General features: G+C 51.8%; 1 pseudogene; it reads left to right on the top strand.

Annotated features, from left to right (window-relative positions):
• Window positions 1-1,233: 1,233 nt before the first annotated feature.
• On the top strand, window positions 1,234-1,352 carry LOC122905812 (annotated as a pseudogene).
• The last annotated feature ends 23,496 nt before the right edge of the window (window positions 1,353-24,848 follow it).

The following is a 24,848-nucleotide window of genomic DNA, read 5'->3' on the forward strand; positions in this document are numbered from 1 at the left end:
ACACATTCTGTGCTTAACTGATTGATAAATTTGCCATCTAAAGAATTCTGTTGTAACAACTCACCATTGGTTTATATTTAGTCTTAAGTAGAGGTTAAGGTATTTCTAAGAGTACAAAATTCTGTTAAGTGTAATTAAGACTGATGGAAATGAGAAAAGCAACTCTGTATGTAAAAAGTAGGAGATATGTAAAAGAGAGATAAACAGCCCTAAGGCCACTGTCAGAGCTAAATCCATTCGTAAAAGAATGGAAGGGGAGACTGATCACCTCCCATTAGCCAGGGATACCAAAAGGGGAGGATGTCCAACCTGTTTGAATCTGGAAAATGCCTGACTGTGTGAATGTATCTCTATGGCTCCACCGCTTCCACTATGGAGTCTGGATGGACTGCACCCTAAATCTTGCAGGGCTTCATATGGCATAACGGTCATCTACTCAATGGAGTAGCCCAGTCCAGGGTTTATACAGACAGACCTTAAATAAGACGCTCCTAAGTTCCCACGAGGGACACGAGCAGGACAGCATACAGGGACAGCCCTGCTCTAATGGCAGAGCAGATCACAGCTGTTCTCTCTGGGCTCCTCCACCCAGAATCTGAGAGATGGAACAGGGGAAATTCTGTGCAATGAATTTGGACTCTGCTTAGCACCTCTGTGTTGGCTCTCAGCCATAGAAAAACGAGAGCCTGAGGGTCCACTTTGAGTCTAGGAAGCCATCTTCCAAGAGGAAGAAAACTCTCTGAAGCTCCGTGAGCTGCTCGTCCCTCTTCTCTGATGTCTGGACTCGATGGGTCACACAAGGGCCTATGGGAGGAGCTCGGGAGTCAAAGCTTCAAATCTTGGCCATCGGAGACTGCCAGGGACCTGACCCGATTGATACACGTGCAGCTGCTGGCACGTTTCTGAATATGCTGGCTCTCTGCAGCCTCTGCATCTTTGAACAACATGTCCATCTGTCTGAAACATCATTCTGTCTCAAGCACTTAGAAACCCTCCACTACCTCCTCCTTTGTACAGAATGGGTATGACCACAAGGCATCAGTAGCCCAAGAAGGCCGGGGGCCAATGTAACTATGAACGAGAGAGATATGGTAGCTAACCAAGCCTGGACAAATTAAGGTAACAGTAGGGTATGAGAAAGTTCAGCTTCCTCCAGCAAGGGGAGGATGGTTCCATGTTATATAGGGTGTCACGTACACTCATCTGAGAATATCGGGTAAGAACCTTATGATTGTCTACGGCCATACCACCCTGAAGGCGCCAGATCTCGTCTGATCTTGGAAGCTAAGAAGGGTCGGGCCTGGTTAGTACTTGGATGGAAGACTGCCAGGGAATACCGGTTGCTTTTGCTTTGCTCTCCAAGAGGGAATTTCTTGGGACGGTGGGCTACTGCAGGCTGTGGATGCTACCTTCACGGAGATGGCACAACCTCTCTACAAACTGGCTAAGGGAGGACTCACTATGGTAGAGTGTGGACAGCTGAGGCAGAAGGAGCATTTCGGGAATTACAAAGAGCCTTACTGTGTGCCCCAGCATTGGTCATCCCAGATGTTACCAAGCCCTTCCACTTGTATGTGAAGGCAGGGCTGACTAAAGAAGTTTTGACTCAGACTCTAGGGTATGGTGAAGGCCAGTGGTCTATCTTAGCAAGAAACTAGATCCAGTAGCAGCTGGGTTCCCCCTTTGCTTCTGCATAATTGCTGCCATGGCCCTCCTAGTCAAGGATGCATGCAAATTGACTCTGGGTCAAAATCTCATATTGACCACCACCCACGTTATCAAGGGCCTTCTCCGGACTCCACCAGACCGATGGATGATGAACGCCCGGGTAACGGGGTATCAGGCCCTTCTCCTCAATGAACCAAAAGTGGCCTTCCGACCCCCAGCAGTGCTAAATCCAGCCACACTGCTGCCAGAAGAGCTAGCTGACCACACGACTGTGGGGAGGTCTTAACCCAAGTCACAGGAATAAGGCCGGATCTCAGAGACACTCCCCTCCCGGATGCGGGAATGACTCTGTTCACAGAAGGGAGTAGTTACATGGTCAGTGGAAAAGAGGTATGCGGGGGCTGCAATGGTTTCTCCTGGGCAGAGACTCTGGATGTCAGCCCTGCCACATAGGATCTCAGTGGAAAAGCAAAGCTGATTGCATTCACCAAGGCACTACAGATGGCCGAGGCCACAGGCACTAACTGGAAACTACAGTGTGCCTACTGGCCCCAGAGCTCTGAGCAAGGAGAATGAACCAGACTCTCGAAAAGACCTTGACAAAGTTAATTCTGGAGGCTGGCGGTGGATAGAAAATCTCCTTCCTTTTACTCTCAGGGCACGATGTAATAAACAAGGTGACCCCATTTAAAATAATGTTTGGGAGCTTTGTCCTAGGTTACAGGAGGTTGCCCTAGCAGAAATGACTGATCAGTCTATACCCCAGTCACTGCAGGCATTACAGTCTGTCTTAAAAAGAAGGGATCCAAACTGCCTATACTGGAACAGAGACGGTGGAACCACATCCTTACCAACCCGGGGACTTGGTTTGGATACGTCGCTATCAAGTGGGGAATTTGGAGCCTCGTTGGAAGGGACCATTTACTGTTATCCTAACCACCCCCACGGCAGTAAAAGTGGAAGGCATCAGGGCCTGGGTTCATGCGGGTCCTGTCAAACGAGCTGAGAGTAAGGATGCCCTCCAGAAATGGGAAATGCAGCCAAAAGACCCTGCTGACCATAGACTAAGACTAAAGAAACTGTGAGTGTATTGTTGCTATACTAAAGAAAATTGGGGCGATAAAATGTTAGTCTTATATGTTCAATATAAGGTAGAACCATCTGAAAAGTCAAGGATTTGACTAATCTCCAAAGAAAAGGGGGGAATGTAAGGGTCTGCCCCTCCCAGAGGAACTTGCTTGTGGACCCTGAATGTAAGGGTGGGGCAGACTGCGTGGAGACATCCAATCAGTAAGCCGTATGTATATCCACTGGGAAGGTTGAAATTCAATTGGCCACCTGTGTAGGGGCGGGGCTCAACCACCCCCATAATGGTTGCTCTGCCAGGCTGCCAAGGGGGGCTCCTGCAGGAGAGCCGCGGGCTCCTGCAGGAGAGCCGGGGCTCCTGCAGGAGGGCCGGGGGCTGCTGCAGGAGAGCAGCGGCTGCTACAGGAGGGATGAAGTCGGCGGAGAGCGGTGAAGTCGGCGGAGAGCGGTGAAGTCGGCGGAGAGCGGTGAAGTCGGCGGAGAGCGGTGAAGTGGAGCGGAGAGTGGTGGAAGTCGCAGAAGAGCAGGGGAGTCAACGGTGTATAGAAGAGCTGTAACAGCTCTTGTAAGAGCTATAACCGCGTTTGGCGGTCCAGCCTCCAGCCTCCGGCGGCGGCCCCGAGCACCGCCGCCTGCAGCCTCAGGCGGCGGCCCCGAGCGCCGCCACCTGCAGCCTCCGGCGGCGGCCCCGAGCGCCGCCACCTGCAGCCTCCGGCGGCGGCCCCGAGCGCCGCCGCCGGCAGCCTCCGGCGGCGGCCCCGAGCGCCGCCGCCGGCAGCCTCCGGCGGCGGCCCCGAGCGCCGCCGCCTGCAGCCTCCGGCGGCGGCCCCGAACGCCGCCGCCTGCACCCTCAGGCGGCGGCCCCGAGCGCCGCCGCCTGCAGCCTCCGGCGGCGTCCCCGAGCTCCGCCGGCTGCAGCCTCCGGCGGCGGCCCCGAGCGCCGTCGCCTGCACCCTCCGGCGGCGGCCCCGAGCGCCGTCGCCTGCAGCCTCCGGCGGCGGCCCCGAGCCATCGCCTGCAGCTTCCAGCCTCCGGCCCCGAGCGCCGCCGCCTGCAGCTTTCAGCCTCCGGCCCCAAGCCATCGCCTGCAGCTTCCAGCCTCCGGGGGCCCAGCGGTCCTGAGACATCTGCGGTCCAGTTGTCTGCGTTCCCTCGACGCCTGCGGTCCTGAGACATCTGCGGTCCAGTTGCCAGCGGTCCCTCGACGCCTGCGGTCCTGAGACATCTGAGGTCCAATTGCCAGCGGTCCCTCGACGCCTGCGGTCCTGAGACATCTGCGGTCCAGTTGCCAGCGGTCCCTCGACGCCTGCGGTCCTGAGACATCTGCGGTCCAGTTGCCAGTGGTCCCTTGACGCCTGCGGTCCTGAGACATCTGCGGTCCAGTTGTCAGCGTTCCCTCGACGCCTGCGGTCCTGAGACATCTGCGGTTCAATTGCCAGCGGTCCCTCGACGCCTGCGGTCCTGAGACATCTGCGGTCCCTCGACGCCTGCGGTCCTGAGACATCTGCGGTTCAGTTGTCAGCGTTCCCTCGACGCCTGCGGTCCTGAGACATCTGCGGTCCAATTGCCAGCGGTCCCTCGACGCCTGCGGTCCTGAGACATCTGCGGTCCAGTTGTCAGCGGTCCCTCGACGCCTGCGGTCCTGAGACCTCTGCGGTCCAGTTGTCAGCGGTCCCTCGACGCCTGCGGTCCTGAGACCTCTGCGGTCCAGTTGCCAGCAGTCCCTCGATGCCTGTGGTCCTGAGACATCTGCGGTCCAGTTGTCAGCGGTCCCTCGACGCCTGCGGTCCTGATGCCTACAGACCCTAGAGGCCAGCAGTCGGTCCTGACACCTGCAGCCCCTAGATGCCAGCAGTCTGGAGGCATAAGCAGCCCTGAGATGCCAACGGCCCCTAGACACCAGCAGCCTCCCTGCAAAATGCCTCGCCACCCCGAACCACAAGTGGCCTTGTCCGCAGTGGTGGCTTCCTCCGGGTGGAAGCCTGGTCAGAGTAGCATCGTGGGGAGCAGAGTCTGTGTCATCTGGGTTGTCCTCCTTGTCATTGTTGCTTCTTCGTCATTGGGAGTGGCCTCATCCAGGAAATGGTCTTGTCCAGAACAGCCTCTTCTTGGGAGCGGCCTTGTCCGGGGAGAAACTTCATTGAGCAGTGGCCTTGTCTTGGGAGTGGCCTCTTCTTGGGAATGGCTCCAATCATGGAGCGGCCTCATCTGTGGAGCAGCAACGTCATCTAGAGCAGCCTCGTCCAGAGTGGCCTTCTTGGAAGTGACCTTGTTGGGTTCATCGTCACCGCCTTTTCGTAAGAGGTAGCTCTGACCGGTAGTTTGATTCCTGATGCTTGGCGTGAAATAAAGTTTTGCTTGACCTTCGCTTTGTATCAGTCTCGTTCCTTTGATCACGGACCCTAACAATGCCAACCTCAAGGTTTCTTGCCATGGGGAAGGAGTTCTTATTTCTGCATCATGTTCATTCCTGGGCAGTGACTGGTGATAAGGCCTAGGTTCTGAAGCCTGAAAACCGAGGTTGGGAAGAGATGACGACCTATGGCCATGGCGGGCACGATGTGCTCAGTGTGCGGCCAACTTACTGGGTGTGGTTCGGGTGGTCCAGGCTCAGGTTGTGTCAGAAAGGGCAATAGTGCCCAGAGCAGCCTGTATAATTGGGGTACAGTCAAGTGGCGTGCAGGTTGATCCTCATTTGGTGTTTCTGGGTAGACCCAGAGTGCAATATTTTTTTTCTTTTGGAGGGCATGCAGAGTGCTGCATTGCAGTTCTGGAATTGCCAAACTGTAGGGTTTGTGGGCCAGGAGTGTGAGGACGGAAGTTTGAGAACACAAGCTAGGCTTAGGTTTCTGGACGAGGGCACATCAGGAGCACTCTGCAGAGCTGAAATGAGATCTCGTGCATCTGAAGTCAGGGCGAGGATCAGACGATCACTTAGGTTGGAGTTTCTGTCCCTGATGGCCCCTTCATGAAGTGGGGGGCGGATTACGACCCCATTCAGCTTTTCCCACGTTGGTAGTTGTGAGATGCTCCAAACCACAAAGATTCTTCTTCGGGACCATTGAGTCCTGTTGGTTGTCTCCCGGACTTCCCATACAGAATGATTCCGAGCAGAGTTCTAAGGATGGATGGCTGGGCAGCCGCCTCTCATTCCAATTGTCTCCTAGCAACAAGACAGGTTGAGTCTGCTGGATCTGGTGGAGCAATTCAGGGGCCTGAGTTGAAATGGACTCTCCTGCGGATGGGTCCTAATGTGGGCTTTTGTCCATGGACACCTTGGAATGAGGCAGTGGTACGGGGTCCCTGATGGGCTCCCCTAATCAGAGGCGTTGGCACAGCACCAACGTGCAAGTTTCCCATTTGGAGACGAGATTTGTTCTGATGGGTGCCTCAAGTAAGAGCCATATGCTGGTATTGGAATCCAGGCCTCTGAGGAGAGATGCCTGGAAACCAAAGCAATGGATCCAATTAGGGCCAAGGGGCCTCTTTGTTCCAATTTACCTCTGGGGACATCTGTCTACGGGTTTGAGTGCAGGTAGATGCTCAGATGGACTCAGATTGCCCATGTTTGTCCTGGGCCGCCACCACTATTGGGATGGCCTCGGGAAATTGGAGGTTTATCTTAGTTGTAAGGTTGTGGCCAATAGAATTGGCAGAATTCCCTTGGAGAGGGCAGCTAGAGTCCTCAGGTTTGGCTCTAGGGGCCTGAGTCTGTAGGGTGTGTGGGCCAGGGCTGTGGGGACAGTTGTCTGAAAACACAAACTTGGCTTAGGTTTCGGGTCCTAGGTATGGCAGGACTGATCTAAGGCCCGTGAGGAGAATTCTTTGGGATATGAACAAAGGGCAAGTGTGAGGCCCTTATTCAGGCTTTTGTTTCTGGACATTGTGTCACCAATGGCCACCGAATGTCCGGGTGTCCTCATGGGCAATGGACGAGTCTTCCCCTCTGGGGATTCGGCCCGATCCCAAGAGTTTGGGGTAATTTTGTGGGAAGGGAGGTGTCGGCTTTGTTTCTTTACTGCAGGTGTCTCACCAAAAGAAGAATTCCAGAGCAGAGCCCTAAGGATTGGCAAATGAACAAACCAAACTCTGATTAAGAATGAGGGCTAGGGGCATGGTAGCCCCATATGCGGGCTTTTGGTCCAGCCACTGACAAGCCTTACTTGAGGACAGGATACACGCTGAGATTCACAATGGGTTTTTATGCCCAATGCAGCCCTCAAGCATGGTCTGGGCTTCATGGGCCATGCTGGTTTCTCCTACACTGAACTTTGGACAACATGCCCAACACAAGATTTCTTGCCAAGGGGAAGGAGCAGTTCTGATTTCTGCATCACATTCACCCCTGGGCAGTGATTGGAGATAAGGTCTAGGTATGAAGCCTGAAAAACGAGGTTGGAAGAGATGACGACTTAAGGCCATGGCAGGTCCAATGTGCTCAGTGTGCGGCCAGCTGTCTGGGTTTAGGTCGGGAGGTCTGGGCTCAAGCTGTGTCAGACAAGACATTAGAAATCAGGGTAGATTGTATAATTGGGGTCTATTCGAGTTGAATGCAGGTTGATCCTCATTTGGAGTTTCTGGTTAGCCCCATAAGGCAACGTTTTCTTTCTGGAAGGCAAGCAGAGTGCTGCATTGTGGCTCTGGTATTGTCAGACTGGAGGGCTTGGGGAGCAGGTGTGTGAGGACAGAAATCTGAGAACAGAAGCTAGGCTTGTGTTTCAGGGCGGGGCATGGCAGGCTCACTCTGCAGAGCTGAATCAAGATCTAATGCATCTGAATCAGGGCGAGTATCAGACGTTGCCTCAGGTTGTAGTTTCTAACCATGATGGCCTTTTCATGAAGGGGTCGGAGCATCACGGGACAAAGGAGATGCTCCATGCAGCAAAGATTCCTTCTGCAGGATAATTGAGATATGTTGGATGGCTACAGGAATTCTCATACGGAATGACTCCAGAGCAGGGTTCTAAGGATGGAAGCCTGGGCAGTCTGCATCGCATTCCAATTGTCTTCTTGCAACAAGACAGGTTCGATCAGTTGGCTGAGGGGGAGAAAGAGCATCCTGCAATGTGCTACAATGTGGGTTTGTGTCCATGGAGACCTTGGATTTGTGCTGTGGCACGGGGGCCCTGAAGGATTCTCCTAACCGGAAATTTCGACTCAGCTCAAGCGAGCACGTTTCCCATGTGGAGATGAGATGTGTTCTGATGGGGCCCTCTAGAAACCCCATATGCTGATATTGGAAGCCAGGCCTCTGGGGAGAGATGCCTTGAAACCAAAGCAATGGATCTGATTAGGGCCTAGGGGCCTGTCCAGTTCAATCTTCTTCTCTGGGAACATCTGTCTATGGGTTGGAGTGGAGGTAATTGCTTAGCTGGCGTCAGATCGACCCTGTTTGTCCTGGGAAGCCTACACTCTTGGGCTGGCCTCAGGGACTTTGGAGGTTTCTCCTAATTTGCAAGGTTGTGGCCAATGGAATGGGCAGAATTCCCTTGAAGGGGGCAGGCACAGTCCTGTGGTGTGGCTCCAGGGGTCCCAGCCTGGAGGGTGTGTGGACCAGGCCTGTGTGGACAGAAGTCTGAAAACACAAATTTGGCTTAGGTTTCTGGACATAGGTATGGCAGGCCGGATCTACAGACCATGAAGAGAACTCTTTGGGATATGAACAAAGGGCGAGTGTGAGGCGCTTTCTCAGGCTTTTGTCTCTGGATTTTGTATCAATTATAGTCGTGGAATGTCAGGGTGGCCTCATGTGATATGGACGTGTGTCCCTCTCTGGGGATTTAGCCATATCACAAGAGTTTTGGGTCATTCTGGGGGATTGGGAGGAGTCCGTTCTGGTTTTCTTTTTTCTTTTTTTTTTTTTTTCCACAAGTGTCCCACTAAAAGAGGAATTCCAGAGCAGAGCTCTGAGCGGAGCGACTGGACAACATGACCTCTAGTTAAGATTGGGAGCCTAGGGACATGGCAAGCCCCATATGGGATCTATGGGTCCAGCTACTGAGGGGACTTACTTGAGGACAGGGCTCACGCTGAGTGTCACTATGTGTGTTTGTGCCTAATGATGCCTTCTAGCATGGTCGGAGCTTCAAGGGCCATGCTTCTTTCTGCTACACTGAACAATGGACAACATAACAAGCAAAAGGTTTCTTGCCATCGGGAAAGAGTTCTGATTTCTGCATCACGTTCACCCCTTGGCAGGGTTTGGAGTTAAGGTCTAAGTTCTGAAGCCTGAAAAGCTAGGTTGGGAAGAGATGACGAGCTAAGACCATGGCGGGTCCGATGTGCTCAGTGTGTGGTTGGCTGTCTGGGAGTCATTCAGGAGGTCCGGGTTCAAGCTGTGTTAGACAGGGCACTAGTGCCCAGGGTGGACTATATAGTTGGGGTACAGTCGAGTGGCTTGCAGGTTGATCCTTATTTGATGTCTCTGGGTACCCCTAGAGGGCAATGTTTTTCTTCTGGTGGGCAGGCAGAATGCTGCATAATGGCTCCAGAATTGCCAAACAGGAGGGCTTGTGGGCCTGGAGTGTGAGACTGAAGTCTGAGAACACAAGCTAGACGTAGGTTTGGGGCGAGGGCACTGAAGGCATACTCTACAGAGCTGAATCTAGATCTTGTATACCTAAAGTCAGGGAGAGGATCAGACGTTGACTCAGGTGGGAGTTTCTGTCCATGGTGGCCCCTCAGGAAGGGGGGTGGGGCAACACGAGGTCATGGAGTTTTTCCCTCGATGGGAGTTTTGAGATCCTCCAAACCACTAGAATTCCTTCTGCAGGACAATTGAGACACGTTGGATGGCTTAAGGTTGTCCCATACAGAACAACTACAGAACAGTGTTCTAAACTTTGATGCCTGACAATCCCTCTTCATATTCCAATTGTCCCCTTTGAACAAGAGAAGTTCAATCTGATAGCTCTAGGGGAGCAACCAGAGGGGTGTGTGAAATGGACTCTCCTGCAGATGGTTCATGATATGGGTTTGAGTCCATGGAGACCTTGTAATGGGGCGGTGGTAATGGGGCCCTGAAGGATTCTCCTAACCAGAGGTTTCGACACAGCCCCAGACGAGATGTGTTCTGATCGGTGCCTCAGGAATCCCCTGTATGCTGGTATTGGAAACCAGTCCTCTGTGGCGATGCCTGGAAACCAAAGCAATGGATCCGATTAGGGACTAGAGGCCTGTCCGGTACAATCTTCTTCACAGGGGATATCTGTCTACAGGTCTGAGTTGAGGTAGTTGCTTAGCTTGTGTTAGATCAACCCTGTTTGTCCTGGGGGGCCGACACTATTGGGATAGCCTCAGGCACTTTGGAGGTTTCTCCTAATTTGTATGGTTGTGGCCAATGGAATGGGAAGAATACCCTTGAGAAGGCATGCACAGTCCTGAGGTGTCACTCCAGGGGTCCCAAGCTGGAGGTTATGTGGGCCAGGGCTGTGGGGACAGAAGTCTGAAAACACAAACGTGGCTTAAGTTTGGGGATGTAGGTATGGCAGGGCAAATCTACAGACCGTGAGGAGAACTCTTTGGGATATGAACAAAGGGTGAGAGTGAGGCGCTTGCTCAGGCTTTTGTCTCTGGATTTTGTGTTACCAATGGGCGCGGAATGTCGAGGTGGCTTCATGGGCCATGGATGAGTCTCCATCTCTGGGGATTTGGTCCGATCACAGGAGTGTGGGGTGATTCTGTGGGATGGGAAGAGTCCGTTCTATTTTATTACCTCAGGTGTCCCACCAAAAGAGGGAAAGGAGAGCATAGCCCTGCTGAGGGGCGAATGGACAAAACGACCTCTGATTAAGAATGGGGGCCTAATGGGCGCCTGGGTGGTTCAGTGGGTTAAGCTGCTGCCTTCAGCTCAGGTCATGATCTCAGGGTCCTTTGATCGAGTTCCGCATCGGGCTCTCTGCTCAGCAGGGAGCCTGCTTCCCCCCCCTCTCTCTCTCTGCCTGCCTCTCTTCCTACTTGTGATCTCTGTCTGTCAAATAAATAAATAAAATCTTAAAAAAAAAGAATGGGGGCCGAGTGGCATAACAAGCCCCATATGCGGGCTCTTGGTGCAGCGACTGACAGGCCTTACTTGAGGACAGGACTCACGCTGAGGGTCACAATGGGTGTTTCTGCCTAATGCAGCTCTCAAGAATGGGTGGGGCCTCATGGGCCATGCTGGTTTCTCCTACACTGAACATTGGAAAACATGCAAACCACTAGGATTCTTGCACGGGTAAGGAGGAGTTCTGATTTCGGCCTCACGTTCACCCTGGGACTTGATTGGAGTTAAGGTCTAGATTATGAAGCCTGAAAAACGAGGTTGGGAAGGGATGACCACCTTAGGCCATGGCGTGTCCGATGTTTTCAGTGTGCGGCCAGCTGTATGGGTGTCATTTGCGAGGTCCAGGCTCAAGCTGTGTCAGACAGGGCATTAGTGCTCAGGGTAGAATGTATAATTGGGGTACAGTCAAGTTGCGTACAGGTTGATCCTCATTTGGGGTCTCTGGGTAGCCACATAGGGCAACGTTTATCTTCTGGAGTGCAGGCAGAGTACTGCATTGTGGCTCCAGAATTGCCATCCTGAGGGCTTGTGGGCCAAGAGTGTGAGGATGGAAGTCTGAGAACACAAGCTAGGCATGGGTTTTGGGGCAAGGGCACGGCAGGCACACTATGCAGAGCTGAATTGAGATCTCGTGCATCTGAATTCAGGGCGAGGATCAGATGTTGGCTCAGGTTGGAGTTTCTGTCCATGATGGCCCCTTCATGAAGGGGCGGGGCATCACAAGGCCATGAAGATTTTCCCACGATGGGAGTTGTGAGATTCTCCAAACCGCAAGAATAACTTCTGCGGGACCATTGAGAACTGTTGGATGGCACCAGGACATCCCATAGGGATGACTCCAGAGCAGGGTTCTAAGGATGGATGCCTGGGCTGCCCTCCTAGCATTCCAATTGTCTCCTTGCGATAATACAGGTTCCATCTGCTGGCTCTGGGGGAGCAACTGAGGGCGCTGAGCTGAAATGGACTCTCCTTCACATGGGTCATAATGTGGGTTTGTGTCCATGGGGACCGTGGAATGGGTTGGTGGCACCAGGGTCCTGAAGGTTTCTACTAACCATAGTTTTTGTCACAGCTCCCACGTGCAAGTTTCCCATATGGAGACAAGATTTGTTCTGATTGGTGCCTCAGGAAAGCCCCATATGTGGCTATTGGAAACCAGGCCTCCAAGGAGAGATGTCTGGAAACCAAAGCAAAGGATCTGATGAGGTCCTAGGGGCCTGTCCAGTTCAATCTTCTTCTCTGGGGACATCTGTCTCCGGGTCTGAGTGAAGGTAGTTGCTCAGCTGGTGGCAGATAGCCCCTGTTTGTCCCTGGCAGCTTACACTCTTAGATAGCCTTGGGGACATTGGAGGTTTTTCCTAATTTGTTCTGATTGGTTCCACCCCGACATTCCATGACCATCATTGACACAAAATCCAGACAAAAACCTGAGCAAGCACCTTACACTCGCCCTTTCTTCATATCCCGAAGCGTTCTTATGATCTGTAGATCGGGCCTACCATACCTACATCCTCAAACCTAAGCTGAGTTGCTGTTTTCAGACTTCTGTCCTCACAGCCCTGGTCCACACACCCTCCAGGCTGGGGCCCCTCGAGCCACACCTCAGGACTGTGTGTGCCCCCTAAAAGGGAATTCTGCCCATTCCATTGGCCCCAACCGTACAAATTAGGATAAAACTCCCAAGTCCCTGGGGCCATCCCAATAGTGTAGGCCACCTGGGACAAACAGGGGCGATCTGACATCTTCTGAGCAGCTAGCTCCACACAGACCTGGAGACAGATGTCCACAGAGAAGAAGATTGAACTGGAAAGGAACCTAGGCCCTAATCAGATCCATTGCATTGGTTTCCAGACATCCCTCCTCAGATGCCTGGTTTTCAATACCAGCATATGGGGGTTTCCAGAGGCACCCATCAGAACAAATCTCATCTCCACATTGGAAACATAATCTTTGGAGCTCTGTGAAAACCTCTGGTTGGGAAAATCCTTCAGGGCCCTGGATCCACCCCCCATTCCAAGGTCTCTATGGACACAAATGCACAATATGACCCATCCTCAGGAGAGTACATTTCAACTCACCCCCCTCGGTTGCTCCACCAGAGCCAGAAGATCGAACCTGCCTTGTCACTAGGAAGTAATTGGAAAGTGAGACAGGAAACCACACATCCATCCTTAGAATCTTGCTCTGGAGTCATTCCATATGGGACCTCCGGAAGCTATCAAACAGTTCTCGAGGGTCCTACAGAAGGAATCCTTGCTGTTTTAGCATCTCACACTCCCATCGTGGGAATACCTACATGGACTCTTGAGAACCGCCCCCTTCATGAAGAGGCCATCATGTACAGAAACTCCAACCTCAGCCAAAGACTGATCCATGCCCTAGGCCCCCATTCTAAACCAGTGGTAGGGTTGTCCAGTCACCCATCCCCAGGGCTCTCCTCTGGAATCCGTCTTTTGATGGGACACTTGAGGTAAAAAAACAGAAAGGACTCCTCCCATTCTAAAGAATGACAGCTAACTCTTGGGATCGGGACAAAAGTCCAGAGAAGGATACACGTACATGGCCAATGAAGCCACCTCGACATTCAACGCCTATTTTTGACACAAAATCCAGAGACAAAAGCTTGAGGAAGCACCTCACATTCGCCCTTTGTTCATATCAGAAAGAGTTCTCCTCACCATCTGTAGATTGTGCCTTCCATACCTAAGTCCCCAATCCTAAGTCGAGTTTGTGTTTTCAGACTTCTGTCCCCACAGCCCTGGCCCACACACACTCCAGGATGGGGCCCATGGATCCACACCTCAGGTCTGTGACTGCCCTCTACAAGGGAATTCTGCCCATTTCATTGGCCCCAACACTACAGATTAGGAGAAGCCTCTAAAGACTCCGAAGCAAGGGAATTCTGGACATTTAACTGACCATAACCCTACAGTTTAGGAGAAACCTCTAAAGTCCCCATGGCCATCCCAATAGTGTAAGCACCCCGGGACAAACAGGTGTGATCTGCCACCAGCTGAGCAACTAGCATCACTCAGACCCAGAGACAGATTCCCCAGAGATGAACATTAACCGGACAGGCACTTAGGCCCTATTCGGAACCATTGCTTTCTTTTCCAGGTATCTGTCCCCAGAGGTCTGGTTTCCAATACCACCATATGGGGGTTTCCTGAGGTACCACTCAGAACAAATCTCGTCCACACATGGGAAACTTGCTCTTTGGAGCTATATCAAAACTTTCGATTAGAGCAATCCTTAAGGGCACCCGTGTCACCGCCCCATTCCAAGGTCTCCATGGATACAAAACCACATAAGGACCCATTATCAGGAGAGTCCATTTCAACTCAGTCCCCTCGGTTGCTCCCCCAGATCCAGCAGATGGTGCCTGCCTTGTCGCTAGGAGACAATTGGAATGCAAGTGGGCTGCCCAGGCATTCATCCTTCGAACACTTCATCCCAGTCTTTTTATATGGCATGTCCCGGAGCCATTGAACAGGTCTCGACTGTCCCGCAGAAGGAATCCTTGCTGTTTGGAGTATCTTACAACTCTCATAATGGGGAAACCTCCATGGACCCATGATGCCCAGCCCCCAATCCTTCATGAAGGGGCCATCATGGACAGAAACTCCAACGTGAGGCAACATCTGATCCTCCCGCTGATTTCAGATGCCACGAGATTTCAATTCAGCTCTAAAGAGTGTGCCTGCCGTGCCCTCGCCCCGAAACCTAAGACTAGCTTGTTATCTCAGACTTCCGTTATCACACCACTGGCCCACAAGCCCTCCAGTTTGGGAAATTCGGACTCACAATCTAGCACTTTGCCTTCCCTTCAGAAGAAAAACGTTGCAATTTAGGGCTACCCAGAAACCCCAAATGAGGATCTAACTGCATGCCACTTGACTATACCCCCATTTTAGAGCCTACCCTGAACACTAATGCCCTCTCTGACAGAGCCTGAGCCCAGACCTCCCGATCGACACCCATACAGCTGACTGCACACTGAGCACATCAGCCTTGGCTTTAGGTCATCCTCTCTTCCCAACCTCGGTTTTCAGGCTTCAGAATCTAGACCTTATGTCCATTCACAGCCCAGCAGTGAACGTGATGCAGAAATCAGAACTCCTCCTTCCCCACTGGGAGAAACCTTGTGGTTGGCATGTTGTCCAACATTCAGTGTAGGAGAAACCAGTGTTGCCCTTGAGGACCCGCCCATGCTTGACGGCCGCGTTGGGCACAAACACGCATTGTGACACTCAGCGTGTGCCCTGCCTTCAAGTAAGGTCTCTCAGTGGCTGGAACCAGAGCCCGCATATGGGGCATTATGCTCCTAGGCCCCCATTCTTAAACAGAGTTCGGTTGGTCCAATCGCCCCTCCCCAGGGCTCTGCTCTAGAATCCCTCTTTTGGTGGGACACCTGAGTTATAAAAACAGAAATGACTCCTCCCATCCCACAGAATGACCCCAAAGTCTTGGTATCAGACCAAATCCCCTGAGAGGGGGACTCGTCCATGGCCCATGAGGCCACCGTGACATTGCACGGCCATCGGTGACACAAAATCCAGAGACAAAAGCTTGAGCAAGTGCCTCACACCCACCCTTTGTTCATAGCCCAAAGAATTCTCCTCACGGTCTATAGATTGGGCCTGCCTAACCTTGCTTCCCAAACCTAAGCCAAGTTTGTGTTTTCAGAATTCTGTCCACACAGCCCTGGCCCACACACCCTCCAGGTTGGGGCCACTGGAGCCACACCTCAGGACTGTGCCTGTCCTATCCAAGGGAATTCTGCCCATTCCATTGACCAAAACTGTACAAACTTGGAGAAATCTCCAAAATCCCTGGGGCCATCCCAATAGTGTAGGCCGCCCGGGACAAACAGTGGCTATCTGACACCAGGTGAGCAACTACCTCCACTCACACTGGAGACAGATGTCCCCAGAGAAGAACATTAACTGGGAAGGCCTCCAGGCCCTTATATGATTCATTGCTTTTGTTTCGAGGCTTCTCTCCCCCGAGGCCTGGTTTCCAATACCACCATATGTGGGTTTCCTGAGGGACCAATCAGAACAATCTCGCCCCACATGGGAAACTTGCTCTTTGTTGCTGTATCAAAAGTTCCGATTAGGATAATCCTTCAGGGCCCCAGTGCCACTGCCCCATTCCAAGATCTCCATGGACACAAACCCACATTATTACTCAACCACAGGAGAGTCCCTTTCAACTCAGCCCCCTCGGTTGCTCCCCTGAGCCAGCAGATCAAACCTGTCTTTTTGCTAGGAGACAACTGGAGTGTGAGACAGTCTTCCCAGGAATGCATCCTTAGAACACTGCTCTGGAGTCGTTTCCTATGGTACGTCCTGGAGCCATCCAGCAGGTCTCAATTGTAGGGCAGAAGGAATCCTTGAGGTTCGGAGTATCTCACAATCCCCATCATGGGCAAACCTCAATGGCCTCCTGATGCCCCTCCCTTCATGAAGGGGCTATCATGAACTGAAAGTACAACCTGAGCCAACGTCCTACCCTCGCCCTGACTTCAGATGCACGAGATCTCGATTTAGCTCTGGAGATTGTGCCTGCCTGCCCTGCCCTTTCCCCAAAACCTAAGACCAGCTGTGCTATCAGAATTTTGTCCTCACACTCCTGGCCAACAAGCCCTCCAGTTTGGGAATTTTGGAGCCACAATGCAGCTCTCTGCCTGACCTCCATAAAAAATGTTGCCCTGTGGGGCTACCCATACCCCAACAGATTGTCAAACTGCATGCAACTCGACTATACCCCAATTATACAGCCTATCCTGGTCACTAATGCCCTGTCTGATACAGGCTGAGCCCATACCTCTGGAACGACAGCCAGACAGTTGGCCACACACTGAGCACATGGCACCCGCCATGGCCTTAGGTCGTCATCTCTTCCCAACCTCGGTTTTCAGGCTTCAGAACCTAGACCTTATCTCCAATCACTGTCCAGGGATGAACGTGATGCAGAAATCAGAACTCCTCCTTCGCTATAGCAAGAAATCCTATGGTTGGCATGTTGTCCAACATTCAATGTAGGTGAAAACAGCATGCACCATGAGGACCCGCCCATGATTGAGGGCCCCGTTGGGCACAAACACGCATTGTGACCCTCAGAGTGAGCCTTGTCCTCAAGTAAGGCCTCTCAGTGGCTGGAACAAGAGCCCGCATATGGGGCTTGCCATGACCCAAGGCCCACAATTTTAACCAGATGTTGAGTTGTCCAGTCACCCCTCCCCAGGGCTCTGCTCCGATGTACTTCTTTTCTTGGGACACATTAGGTAAAAAAAAAAAAAAAAAAAAAAAAATATATATATATATATATATATATATATATAGAGAGAGAGAGAGAGAGAGAGAGAGAGAATTCCTCCTATCCCACAGAATGAGCCCAATCACCTGGGATTGGGCCAAATCCCCAGAGATGGAGACTAGTCCATGGCCTGTGAGGCAACCCCGACATTCCACGGCTATCTTTGACACTAAATCCAGAGTCAAAAGACTGAGCAAGAGCCTCACACTCACTCCTTCCTATCCCAAAAAGTTCTTCTCACAGTCTGTATTTCGGGTCGGCCATAACTTCGTCCCCTACCCTAAGCCGAGTTTTCATTTTTAGACTTCTATCCCCAAGCCCTGGCCCACAAAGCCTCCATGCTTGAGCCCCTGGAGCCACAACTCAGTACTGTGCCTGCCCTCTCCAAGGGGATTGTGCCCATTCAACTGCCCACATCCCTAAAGGTTAGGAGAAACCTCCAAAGTCCCCTAGGCCTTCCCAATAGTGTAGGTCCCCCGGGACAAATAGAGGCGGTCTGACACCACTCAGACCAGAGACAGATGTCCCCAGAGAAGAACATTAACCGGACAGGCCCCTAGGTTCTAATCAGATCCATTGCTTTGTTTTCCAGGCATCTCTCTCCAGAGGCCTAGTTTCCAACACCACCGTATGAGGTTTTCCTTAGGCACCAATCAGAACAAATCTTGTCCCCACATGGGAAACTTGCTCTTTGGTTCTGTATCAAAACTTCCAATTAGGACAATCCTTCAGGGCCCCAGTGCCACTGCCCCATTCCAAGGTCTCCATGGACACAAATCCACATTATTACCCATCCAAAGGAGAATCCATTTCAACTCAGCCCCTTTGGTTTCTCCCCCAGATCCAGCAGATGGAGGCTGCCTTGTTGCTTGGAGACAATTGGAATGTGAGGCGGGCTGACAGGCATCCATCCTTAGAACCCTGCTCTGGAGTCGTTTTATATGGGACGTCCCGGCGCCATCCAACATGTCTCGACTGTCCCTCAGAAGGAATCCTTGCTATTTGGAGCATCTCACAACTCTCATAATGGGAAAACCCCCATGGCCCAGTGAAGCCCACCCCTGCTTCTTGAAGGGGTCATCAAAGACAGAAACTCCAACGTGAGCCAACATCTGATCCTCCCGCTGACTTCACATGCATGAGATCTCGATTCAGCTTTGCAAAGTGTGCCTGCCATGCCCTCGCCCCAAAAACTAAGCATAGCTTGTGTTCTCAGACTTCAGGCCTCACACTCCTGGCCCACAAGCCCTCCAGTTTGGGAATTTCAGACACACAAGGCAGAGCTCTGCCTGCCCTCCAGAAGAAAAATGTTGCTTTATGAGGCTACCCAGAAATCAAATTGAGGATCAACCTGCAGGCCACTTGACTGTACCCCCATTATAGAGTCTATAGTGAGCACTAATGCCCTTTCTGACACAGCCTAAGCCCAGACCTCTCGTTTGACACACAGAAAGCTGGCCACACAGTGAGCACAAAGGACCTGCCGTGGCCTTAGGTCGTCATCTCTTCCCAACCTCGGTTTTCAGGCTTCATAACCTTGATCTTATCTCCATTCACTGCCCAGTGGTGAATGTGAGGCAGAAATCAGAACTCCTCCTTCCCCATGGCCAGAAACCTTGTCGTTGGCATATTGTCCAATGTTCAGTGTAGGAGAAACCAGTTTTGTCCATGAGGACCGCCCATGTTTGATGGCCACGTTGGGCACAAACACGCATTGTGACCCTCAGCGTGTGCCCTGTCCTCAAGTCAGGCCTCGCAGTGGCTGGAATAAGAGCCCACATATGGGGCGTTCATGTCCATAGGCCCCCATTCTTAACCGGAGTTTGGGTTGTCCAATCGCCCCTCCCCCATGCTCTGCTCTGGAATCCCTCTTTTGGTGGGACAAGTGAGGTATAAAAACAGAAAGGAGTCCTCCCATCCCACCGAATGACCTCAAACTCTTGGGATCGGGACAAATCCCCAGAGAGAAAGACTCTTCCATGGCCCATGAGGCCACCGCGAAATTCCACGCTCACTGTTGACACAAAATGCAGAGACAAAAGCCTGAGCAAGTGCCTCACACTCGCCCTTTGTTAATACCTGAAAAATTCTCCTCACGGTCTGTAGAACGGTCCTGCCATACCTACGTCCCCAACCTAAACCAAGTTTGTGTTTTCAGATTTCTGTCCCCTCAGCTCTGGCCACACACCCTCCATACGTCGGGTCCTAGAGCAACAACTCAGGACTGTTCCTGCCCTCTCCAGCGGAATTCTGCCCATTCCATTGGTCACAACCCTACAGATTAGGTGAAACTTCCAAAGTCCCCAAGGCCATCCCAATAGTGTTGGCCCTCCAGAACAAACAGGGGTGATCTGTCCCAAGCTGAGCAACTACTTCCACTCAGACCAGTAGACAGATAGCCCCAGAGAAGAAGATTGAACCGGACAGGCACCCAGGCCATAGTAGGATCCATTGTTTTTTTTTGTTTTTGTTTTTTTTTTTCCCAGGCATCTCTGCTCAGAATCATGGTTTCCATTACCAGCATATGGGGGTTTTCGGAGGTACCAATCAGAAAAAATCTCGTCTCCACATGGGAAACTTGCTCTCTGGACCTGTGTCAAAACCTCCAGTTAGGAGAAACCTTCAGTTCCCCAGATCTTCCGCCCCATTCCAAGGTCTCCATGGACACAAATCCACACTATGACCCATCCTAAGGAGAGTCCATTTCAACTCAGCCCACTGGGTTGCTCCCCCAGAACCAGCAGATCGAAGCAGCCTTGTTTCAGGTGACAATTGGAATGCCAGCTGGCTTTCCAGGCATCCATCTTAGAACACTGTTCTGGCGTTGTTCTGTATGGGACACGTGGAGCTATCCGACAGGCCTCGACTGGCCCGCAGAAGTAATCCTTGCATATTAGAGCATCTCACAACTCCCATAGTAGGAAAACCTCCATGGCCTCATGATGCCACCACCTTTCATGAAGGGGGCGTCATGGAATGAAACAACAACCTGAGCCAACGTCTGATCCTCGACCTGAGTTCAGATGCAGGAGATCTCAATTCCGCTCTGCAGAGCGTGACTGCTGTGTCCTCACACCCAAACACTGACCTAGCTTGTGTTCTGAGACTTCCGCCCTCACAGTCCTGGGCCACACGCCATCCAGTTTGGGAATTCCGGAGACACAATGCAGCACTCTGCCTGCCCTCCAGAAGAAAAATGTTGCGCTATGGGGCTACCCAGAAAATCCAAATGAGGATCAAAATGCATGCCATTCAATGGTACCCCCAATTATTCAGTCTAGCCTGGGTAATAATGCCCTATATGACACAGCCTGAGCGCAGACCTCCCACCAACACCCAGACAGCTGGGGCCACACCTCAGGACTGTGCCTGCCCTCTCCATGGGAATTCTGCCCATTCCATTGGCCACAACCCTGCAGACTAGGAATAACGTCCAAAGACCCCGAGACCATACCAATAGTTTCAGATGCCTGGGACAAACAGGAGCGATCTGACACAAGCTGAGCAACGACCTCCACTCAGAACCATAGACAGATGTTCCCAGATAAGAAGATTGAACTGGTCAGACAGCTGGGCCCTAATTAGATCAATTTCTATGGTTTCCAGGTATCTCTCCTCAGATGCCTGTTTTCCAATACCCCCTTATTGTGGTTCCTGAGGCACCAATTAGAACAAATCTCGTATCCACATGGGAATCAGCTCTTTGGAACTGTCTCAAAACCTCTGGTTAGGAGAATCCTTCAGGGCCCTGGAGCCACTGCCCCATTCCAATGTCTCCCTGGACACAAACCCACATTACGACCGATCATCAGGAGAGTCCCTTTCAACTCAGACCCCTCGGGTGCTCCCCCAGAGCCAGCAGACTGAACCTGCCTTGTCGCTAGGGGACAATTGGAATGTGAGTTGGGCTGCCCAGGCATCCATTGTTAGAACCCTGCTCTGCAGAAGGTCCTTATGGGATGTCCTGGATCCACCCAACAGGTCTCAGCTGTCCCATAGAAGGATCCCTTGAGGTTTGGAGCATCACACAATCCCAACGTGGGAAATCCTCCATGGCCTAGTGATGCATCCCCACCTTCATGAAGGGGCCATCATGGATAGAAACTCCATCCTGAGCCAACGTCTGATCCTTGCCATGACTTCAGATGCACGAAATCTCGATTCAGCTCTTCAGAGTGTTCCTGCCATGCCCTCGTCCCGAAACCTAAGCCAAGCTTGTGTCTTAAGATTCATCTTCACACTCCTGGCCCACAAGCCTTCAGTTGGGAATTCTGGAGACACAATGCAGCACTCTTCCTGCCCTCCAGAAGAAAAACGTTGCCCTATGAGGCTACCCAGAAACCACAAATGAGGATCAACCTGCATGCCACTTGACTGTACCCAATTATACAGTCTAGCCTGGGCACTGAAGACCTTTCTGACACAGCCTGAGCCCAGAACTCCTGACCGACTGAGACAGCTGGCCATACACTGAGCACATTGGACTAGCCATGGCCTTAGATCGTCATCTCTTCCCAACATTGGTTTTCAGGCTTCAGAACCTAGACCTTATCTCCAATCACTGCCCAGGGTTGAACATGATGCAGAAATTAGAACTCCTCCTTCCACTTGGCAAGAAACCATGTGGTTGGCATGTTGCAGAACGTTAAGAGTAGGAGAAACCAGCTTGACCCATGAGGCCCCACCCATGCTTGAGGGCCAGGTTGGGCACAAACCCTCATTGTGACACTCAGCGTGAACCCTATTTTCAAGTAAGGCCTCTCAGTGGCTAGACAAGGAGCCAGCATATGGGGCTTGCCATTTCCCTAGGTCCCTATTCTAAACCAGAAGTCAGGTTGTCCAGTCGCCCGTCCCAAGCTCTCTCCTCTGGAATCAGTCTTTTGGTAGGACACTTAAGGAAAAAAAAGAAAAAAATAAAAAAGAAAGGACTCCTCTCATCCCAAAGAATGACACCAAACTCTTGGAATCTGTCTAAATCCCCAGAGAGGGATACTCGTCCATGCCCCATAAAGCCACCTCGATATTCAACAGCTTTTGTTGAAGCAAAATCCAGAGACAAAAGCTTGAGGAAGCACCTCACATTTGCCCTTTGTTCATATCACGAAGAGTTCTCCTCACTCTCTGTAGATCGTGCCTGCCGTACCTTAGGTCTCCAAACCTAAGCCATACCTTAGGTCTCCAAACCTAAGCCGAGTTTGTGTTTTCAGACTTCTGTCCCCACAGCCCTGGCCCACACACCCTACAGGATGGTGCTCCTGGAGCCACACTACAGGACTGTGCCTGCCTCTCCATGGGAATTCTGCCCTTTTAATTGGCCCCGACACTACAGATTCGGAGAAACCTCCAAAGACTCTGAGGCCATCCCAATACTGTGGGCCGCCCCAGACAAACATGGGCGATATGACACCAGCTGCGCAACTGCCTCCTCTCAGACCCATAGACAGATGTCCCTAGAGAAGAAGATTGAAACAGACACGCCCCTAGGCCCTAATCAGATCCATTGTTTTGTATCCAGGCATCTCTCCTCAGAGTCCTGGATTCCAATACCAGCATATGGGGGTTTCCTAAGGCACCAATCAGTACAAATCTCATCACCACATGGGAAACTTGCTCGATGGAGATGTGTCAAAACCTCCGGTTAGAAGAATCCTTCAGTGCCCAGGTGCCACCGCTCCATTCCAAAGTCTCCATGAACAAAAACCCACATTATGACCGATCCTCAGGAGAGTCCATTTCAACTCAGCCCCCTCATTTGCTTCCCCAGAGCCAGCAGATCGAACCTGTCTTGTTGAGAGGATACAATTGGAATGTGAGGCGGGATGCATAGGCACCCATCCTTAGAACCCTGCTCTGGAGTAATTCTGGATAGGAGGTCCTTGAGCCATCCAACAGGTCTCAATTGTCCTGCAGAAGAAATCCTTGCAGTTTGGAATGTCTCACAACTCCCAATGAAGGAAAAACTCCATGGCCACATGATGCGCAACCCCTTCATGAAGGGGCCATCATGGACAGAAACTCCAACCTGAGCCAATGTCTGATCCTCGCCCTGACTTCAGATGCATGAGATCTCTATTTCGCTCTGCAGAGTGTGCCTGCCATGCTCTCACCCCAAACCTGACCAAGCTTGTGTTCTCAGACTTCCATCCTCACACTCCTGGGCTACAAGCCCTCTAGTTTGGGAATTCCGGAGCCACAATGCAGCACTCTGCCGGCCCTCCAGAAGAAAAATGTTGCCCTATGGGGCTTCCCAGAAACCCCAAATGAGGATCAACCTGCACACTACTTGACTGTACCCCAGTTACACAGTCTAGTCTGGGGACTAATGCCCTGTCTAACACAGCCTGAGCCTGGATCTCCTGACCGAAACCAAGACAGCTGGGCCACACCTCAGGACTGTGCCTTCCTTCTACAAGAAAATTCTGTCCATTCAATTGACCACAACCCTACAGATTAGGAGAAACCTCCAAAGACCCTGAGATCATCCCTATAGTGTCAGCCGCCCAGGAAAAACGGGGCGATCTGACACAAGCTGAGCAACGACATCTACTCAGAACCATAGACAGATGTTCCCAGAGAAGAAGATTGAAGCGGACAGGCCCCTAGAACCAAATCGGATCCATTGCTTTGGTTTCCAGGCATCTCTCCTCAGATGCCTGGTTTTCAATACCAACTTATTGCGGTTCCTGAGGAACAAATCAAAACAAATCTCAACTCCACATGGGAAACTTGCCTTTGGATCTGTCTCAAAAACTCTGGTTAGGAGATTCTATCAGGGCGACGGCGCCACTGCCCGATTATAAGGTCTCCATGGACACAAACCCACATTATGACCAATCATCAGGAGAGTCAATTTCAACTCAGCCCCTTCGGTTGCTCCCCCAGAGCCAGCAGATTGAACCTGCCTTATTGCTAGGAGACAATTAGAATGCGAGTTGGGCTGCCCAGGCATCCATCATTAGAACACTGCTCTGGAGAAGTTCCTTATGGGGCATTCTGGATCCATCCGACAGGTCTTGACTGTCCCGAAGAAGGAATCCTTGCGGTTTGGAGTATCACACTATCCCAACGTGGGAAAACCTCCTTGGCCTCGTGATACCCCCTCACCTTATTGAAGGGGCCATAATGGATAGAAACCCCATCCTGAGCCAACGTCTGATCCTCGCCCTGACTTCAGATGCACGAGATCTTGATTAAGCTCTGTAGAGTGTGCCTGTCATGCCCCCGTGGCTAAACCTAAGCCTAGCTTGTATTCTCAGACTTCCGTCCTCACACTTCTGGCCCACAAGCCCTCCAGTAGGGAATTCTGGATCCCCAATGCAGCACTCTGCCTGCCCTCCAGAAGAAAAACGTTGCCTTATGAGGCTACCAAGAAACGCCAAATGAGGATCAACCTGCATGCCACTTGACTGTACCCCAATTATACATTCTAGCCTGGGCACTAAAGCCCTGTCTGACACAACCTGAGCCCAGAACTCCTGACCTACATCCAGACAGCTGGCTGTACACTGAGCACATAGGACCCGCCATGGCCTTAGCTCGTCATCTCTTCCCAACCTCGGTTTTCAGGCTTTAGAACCTAGAACTTACCTCCACTCACGACCCAGGGGTGAACGTGATGCAGAAATCAGAGCTCCTCCTTCCCCAAGGCAATAGAGCTTGTGGTTAGCATGCTTTCCAAAATTCATTGTAGGAGAATCCAGCATGGCCTATGAGGCCCCGCCCATGATTG

This window comes from Neovison vison, chromosome 4 (genome assembly GCF_020171115.1).
Source record: "Neovison vison isolate M4711 chromosome 4, ASM_NN_V1, whole genome shotgun sequence".
Classification (NCBI taxonomy): Eukaryota; Metazoa; Chordata; class Mammalia; order Carnivora; family Mustelidae; genus Neogale; species Neogale vison.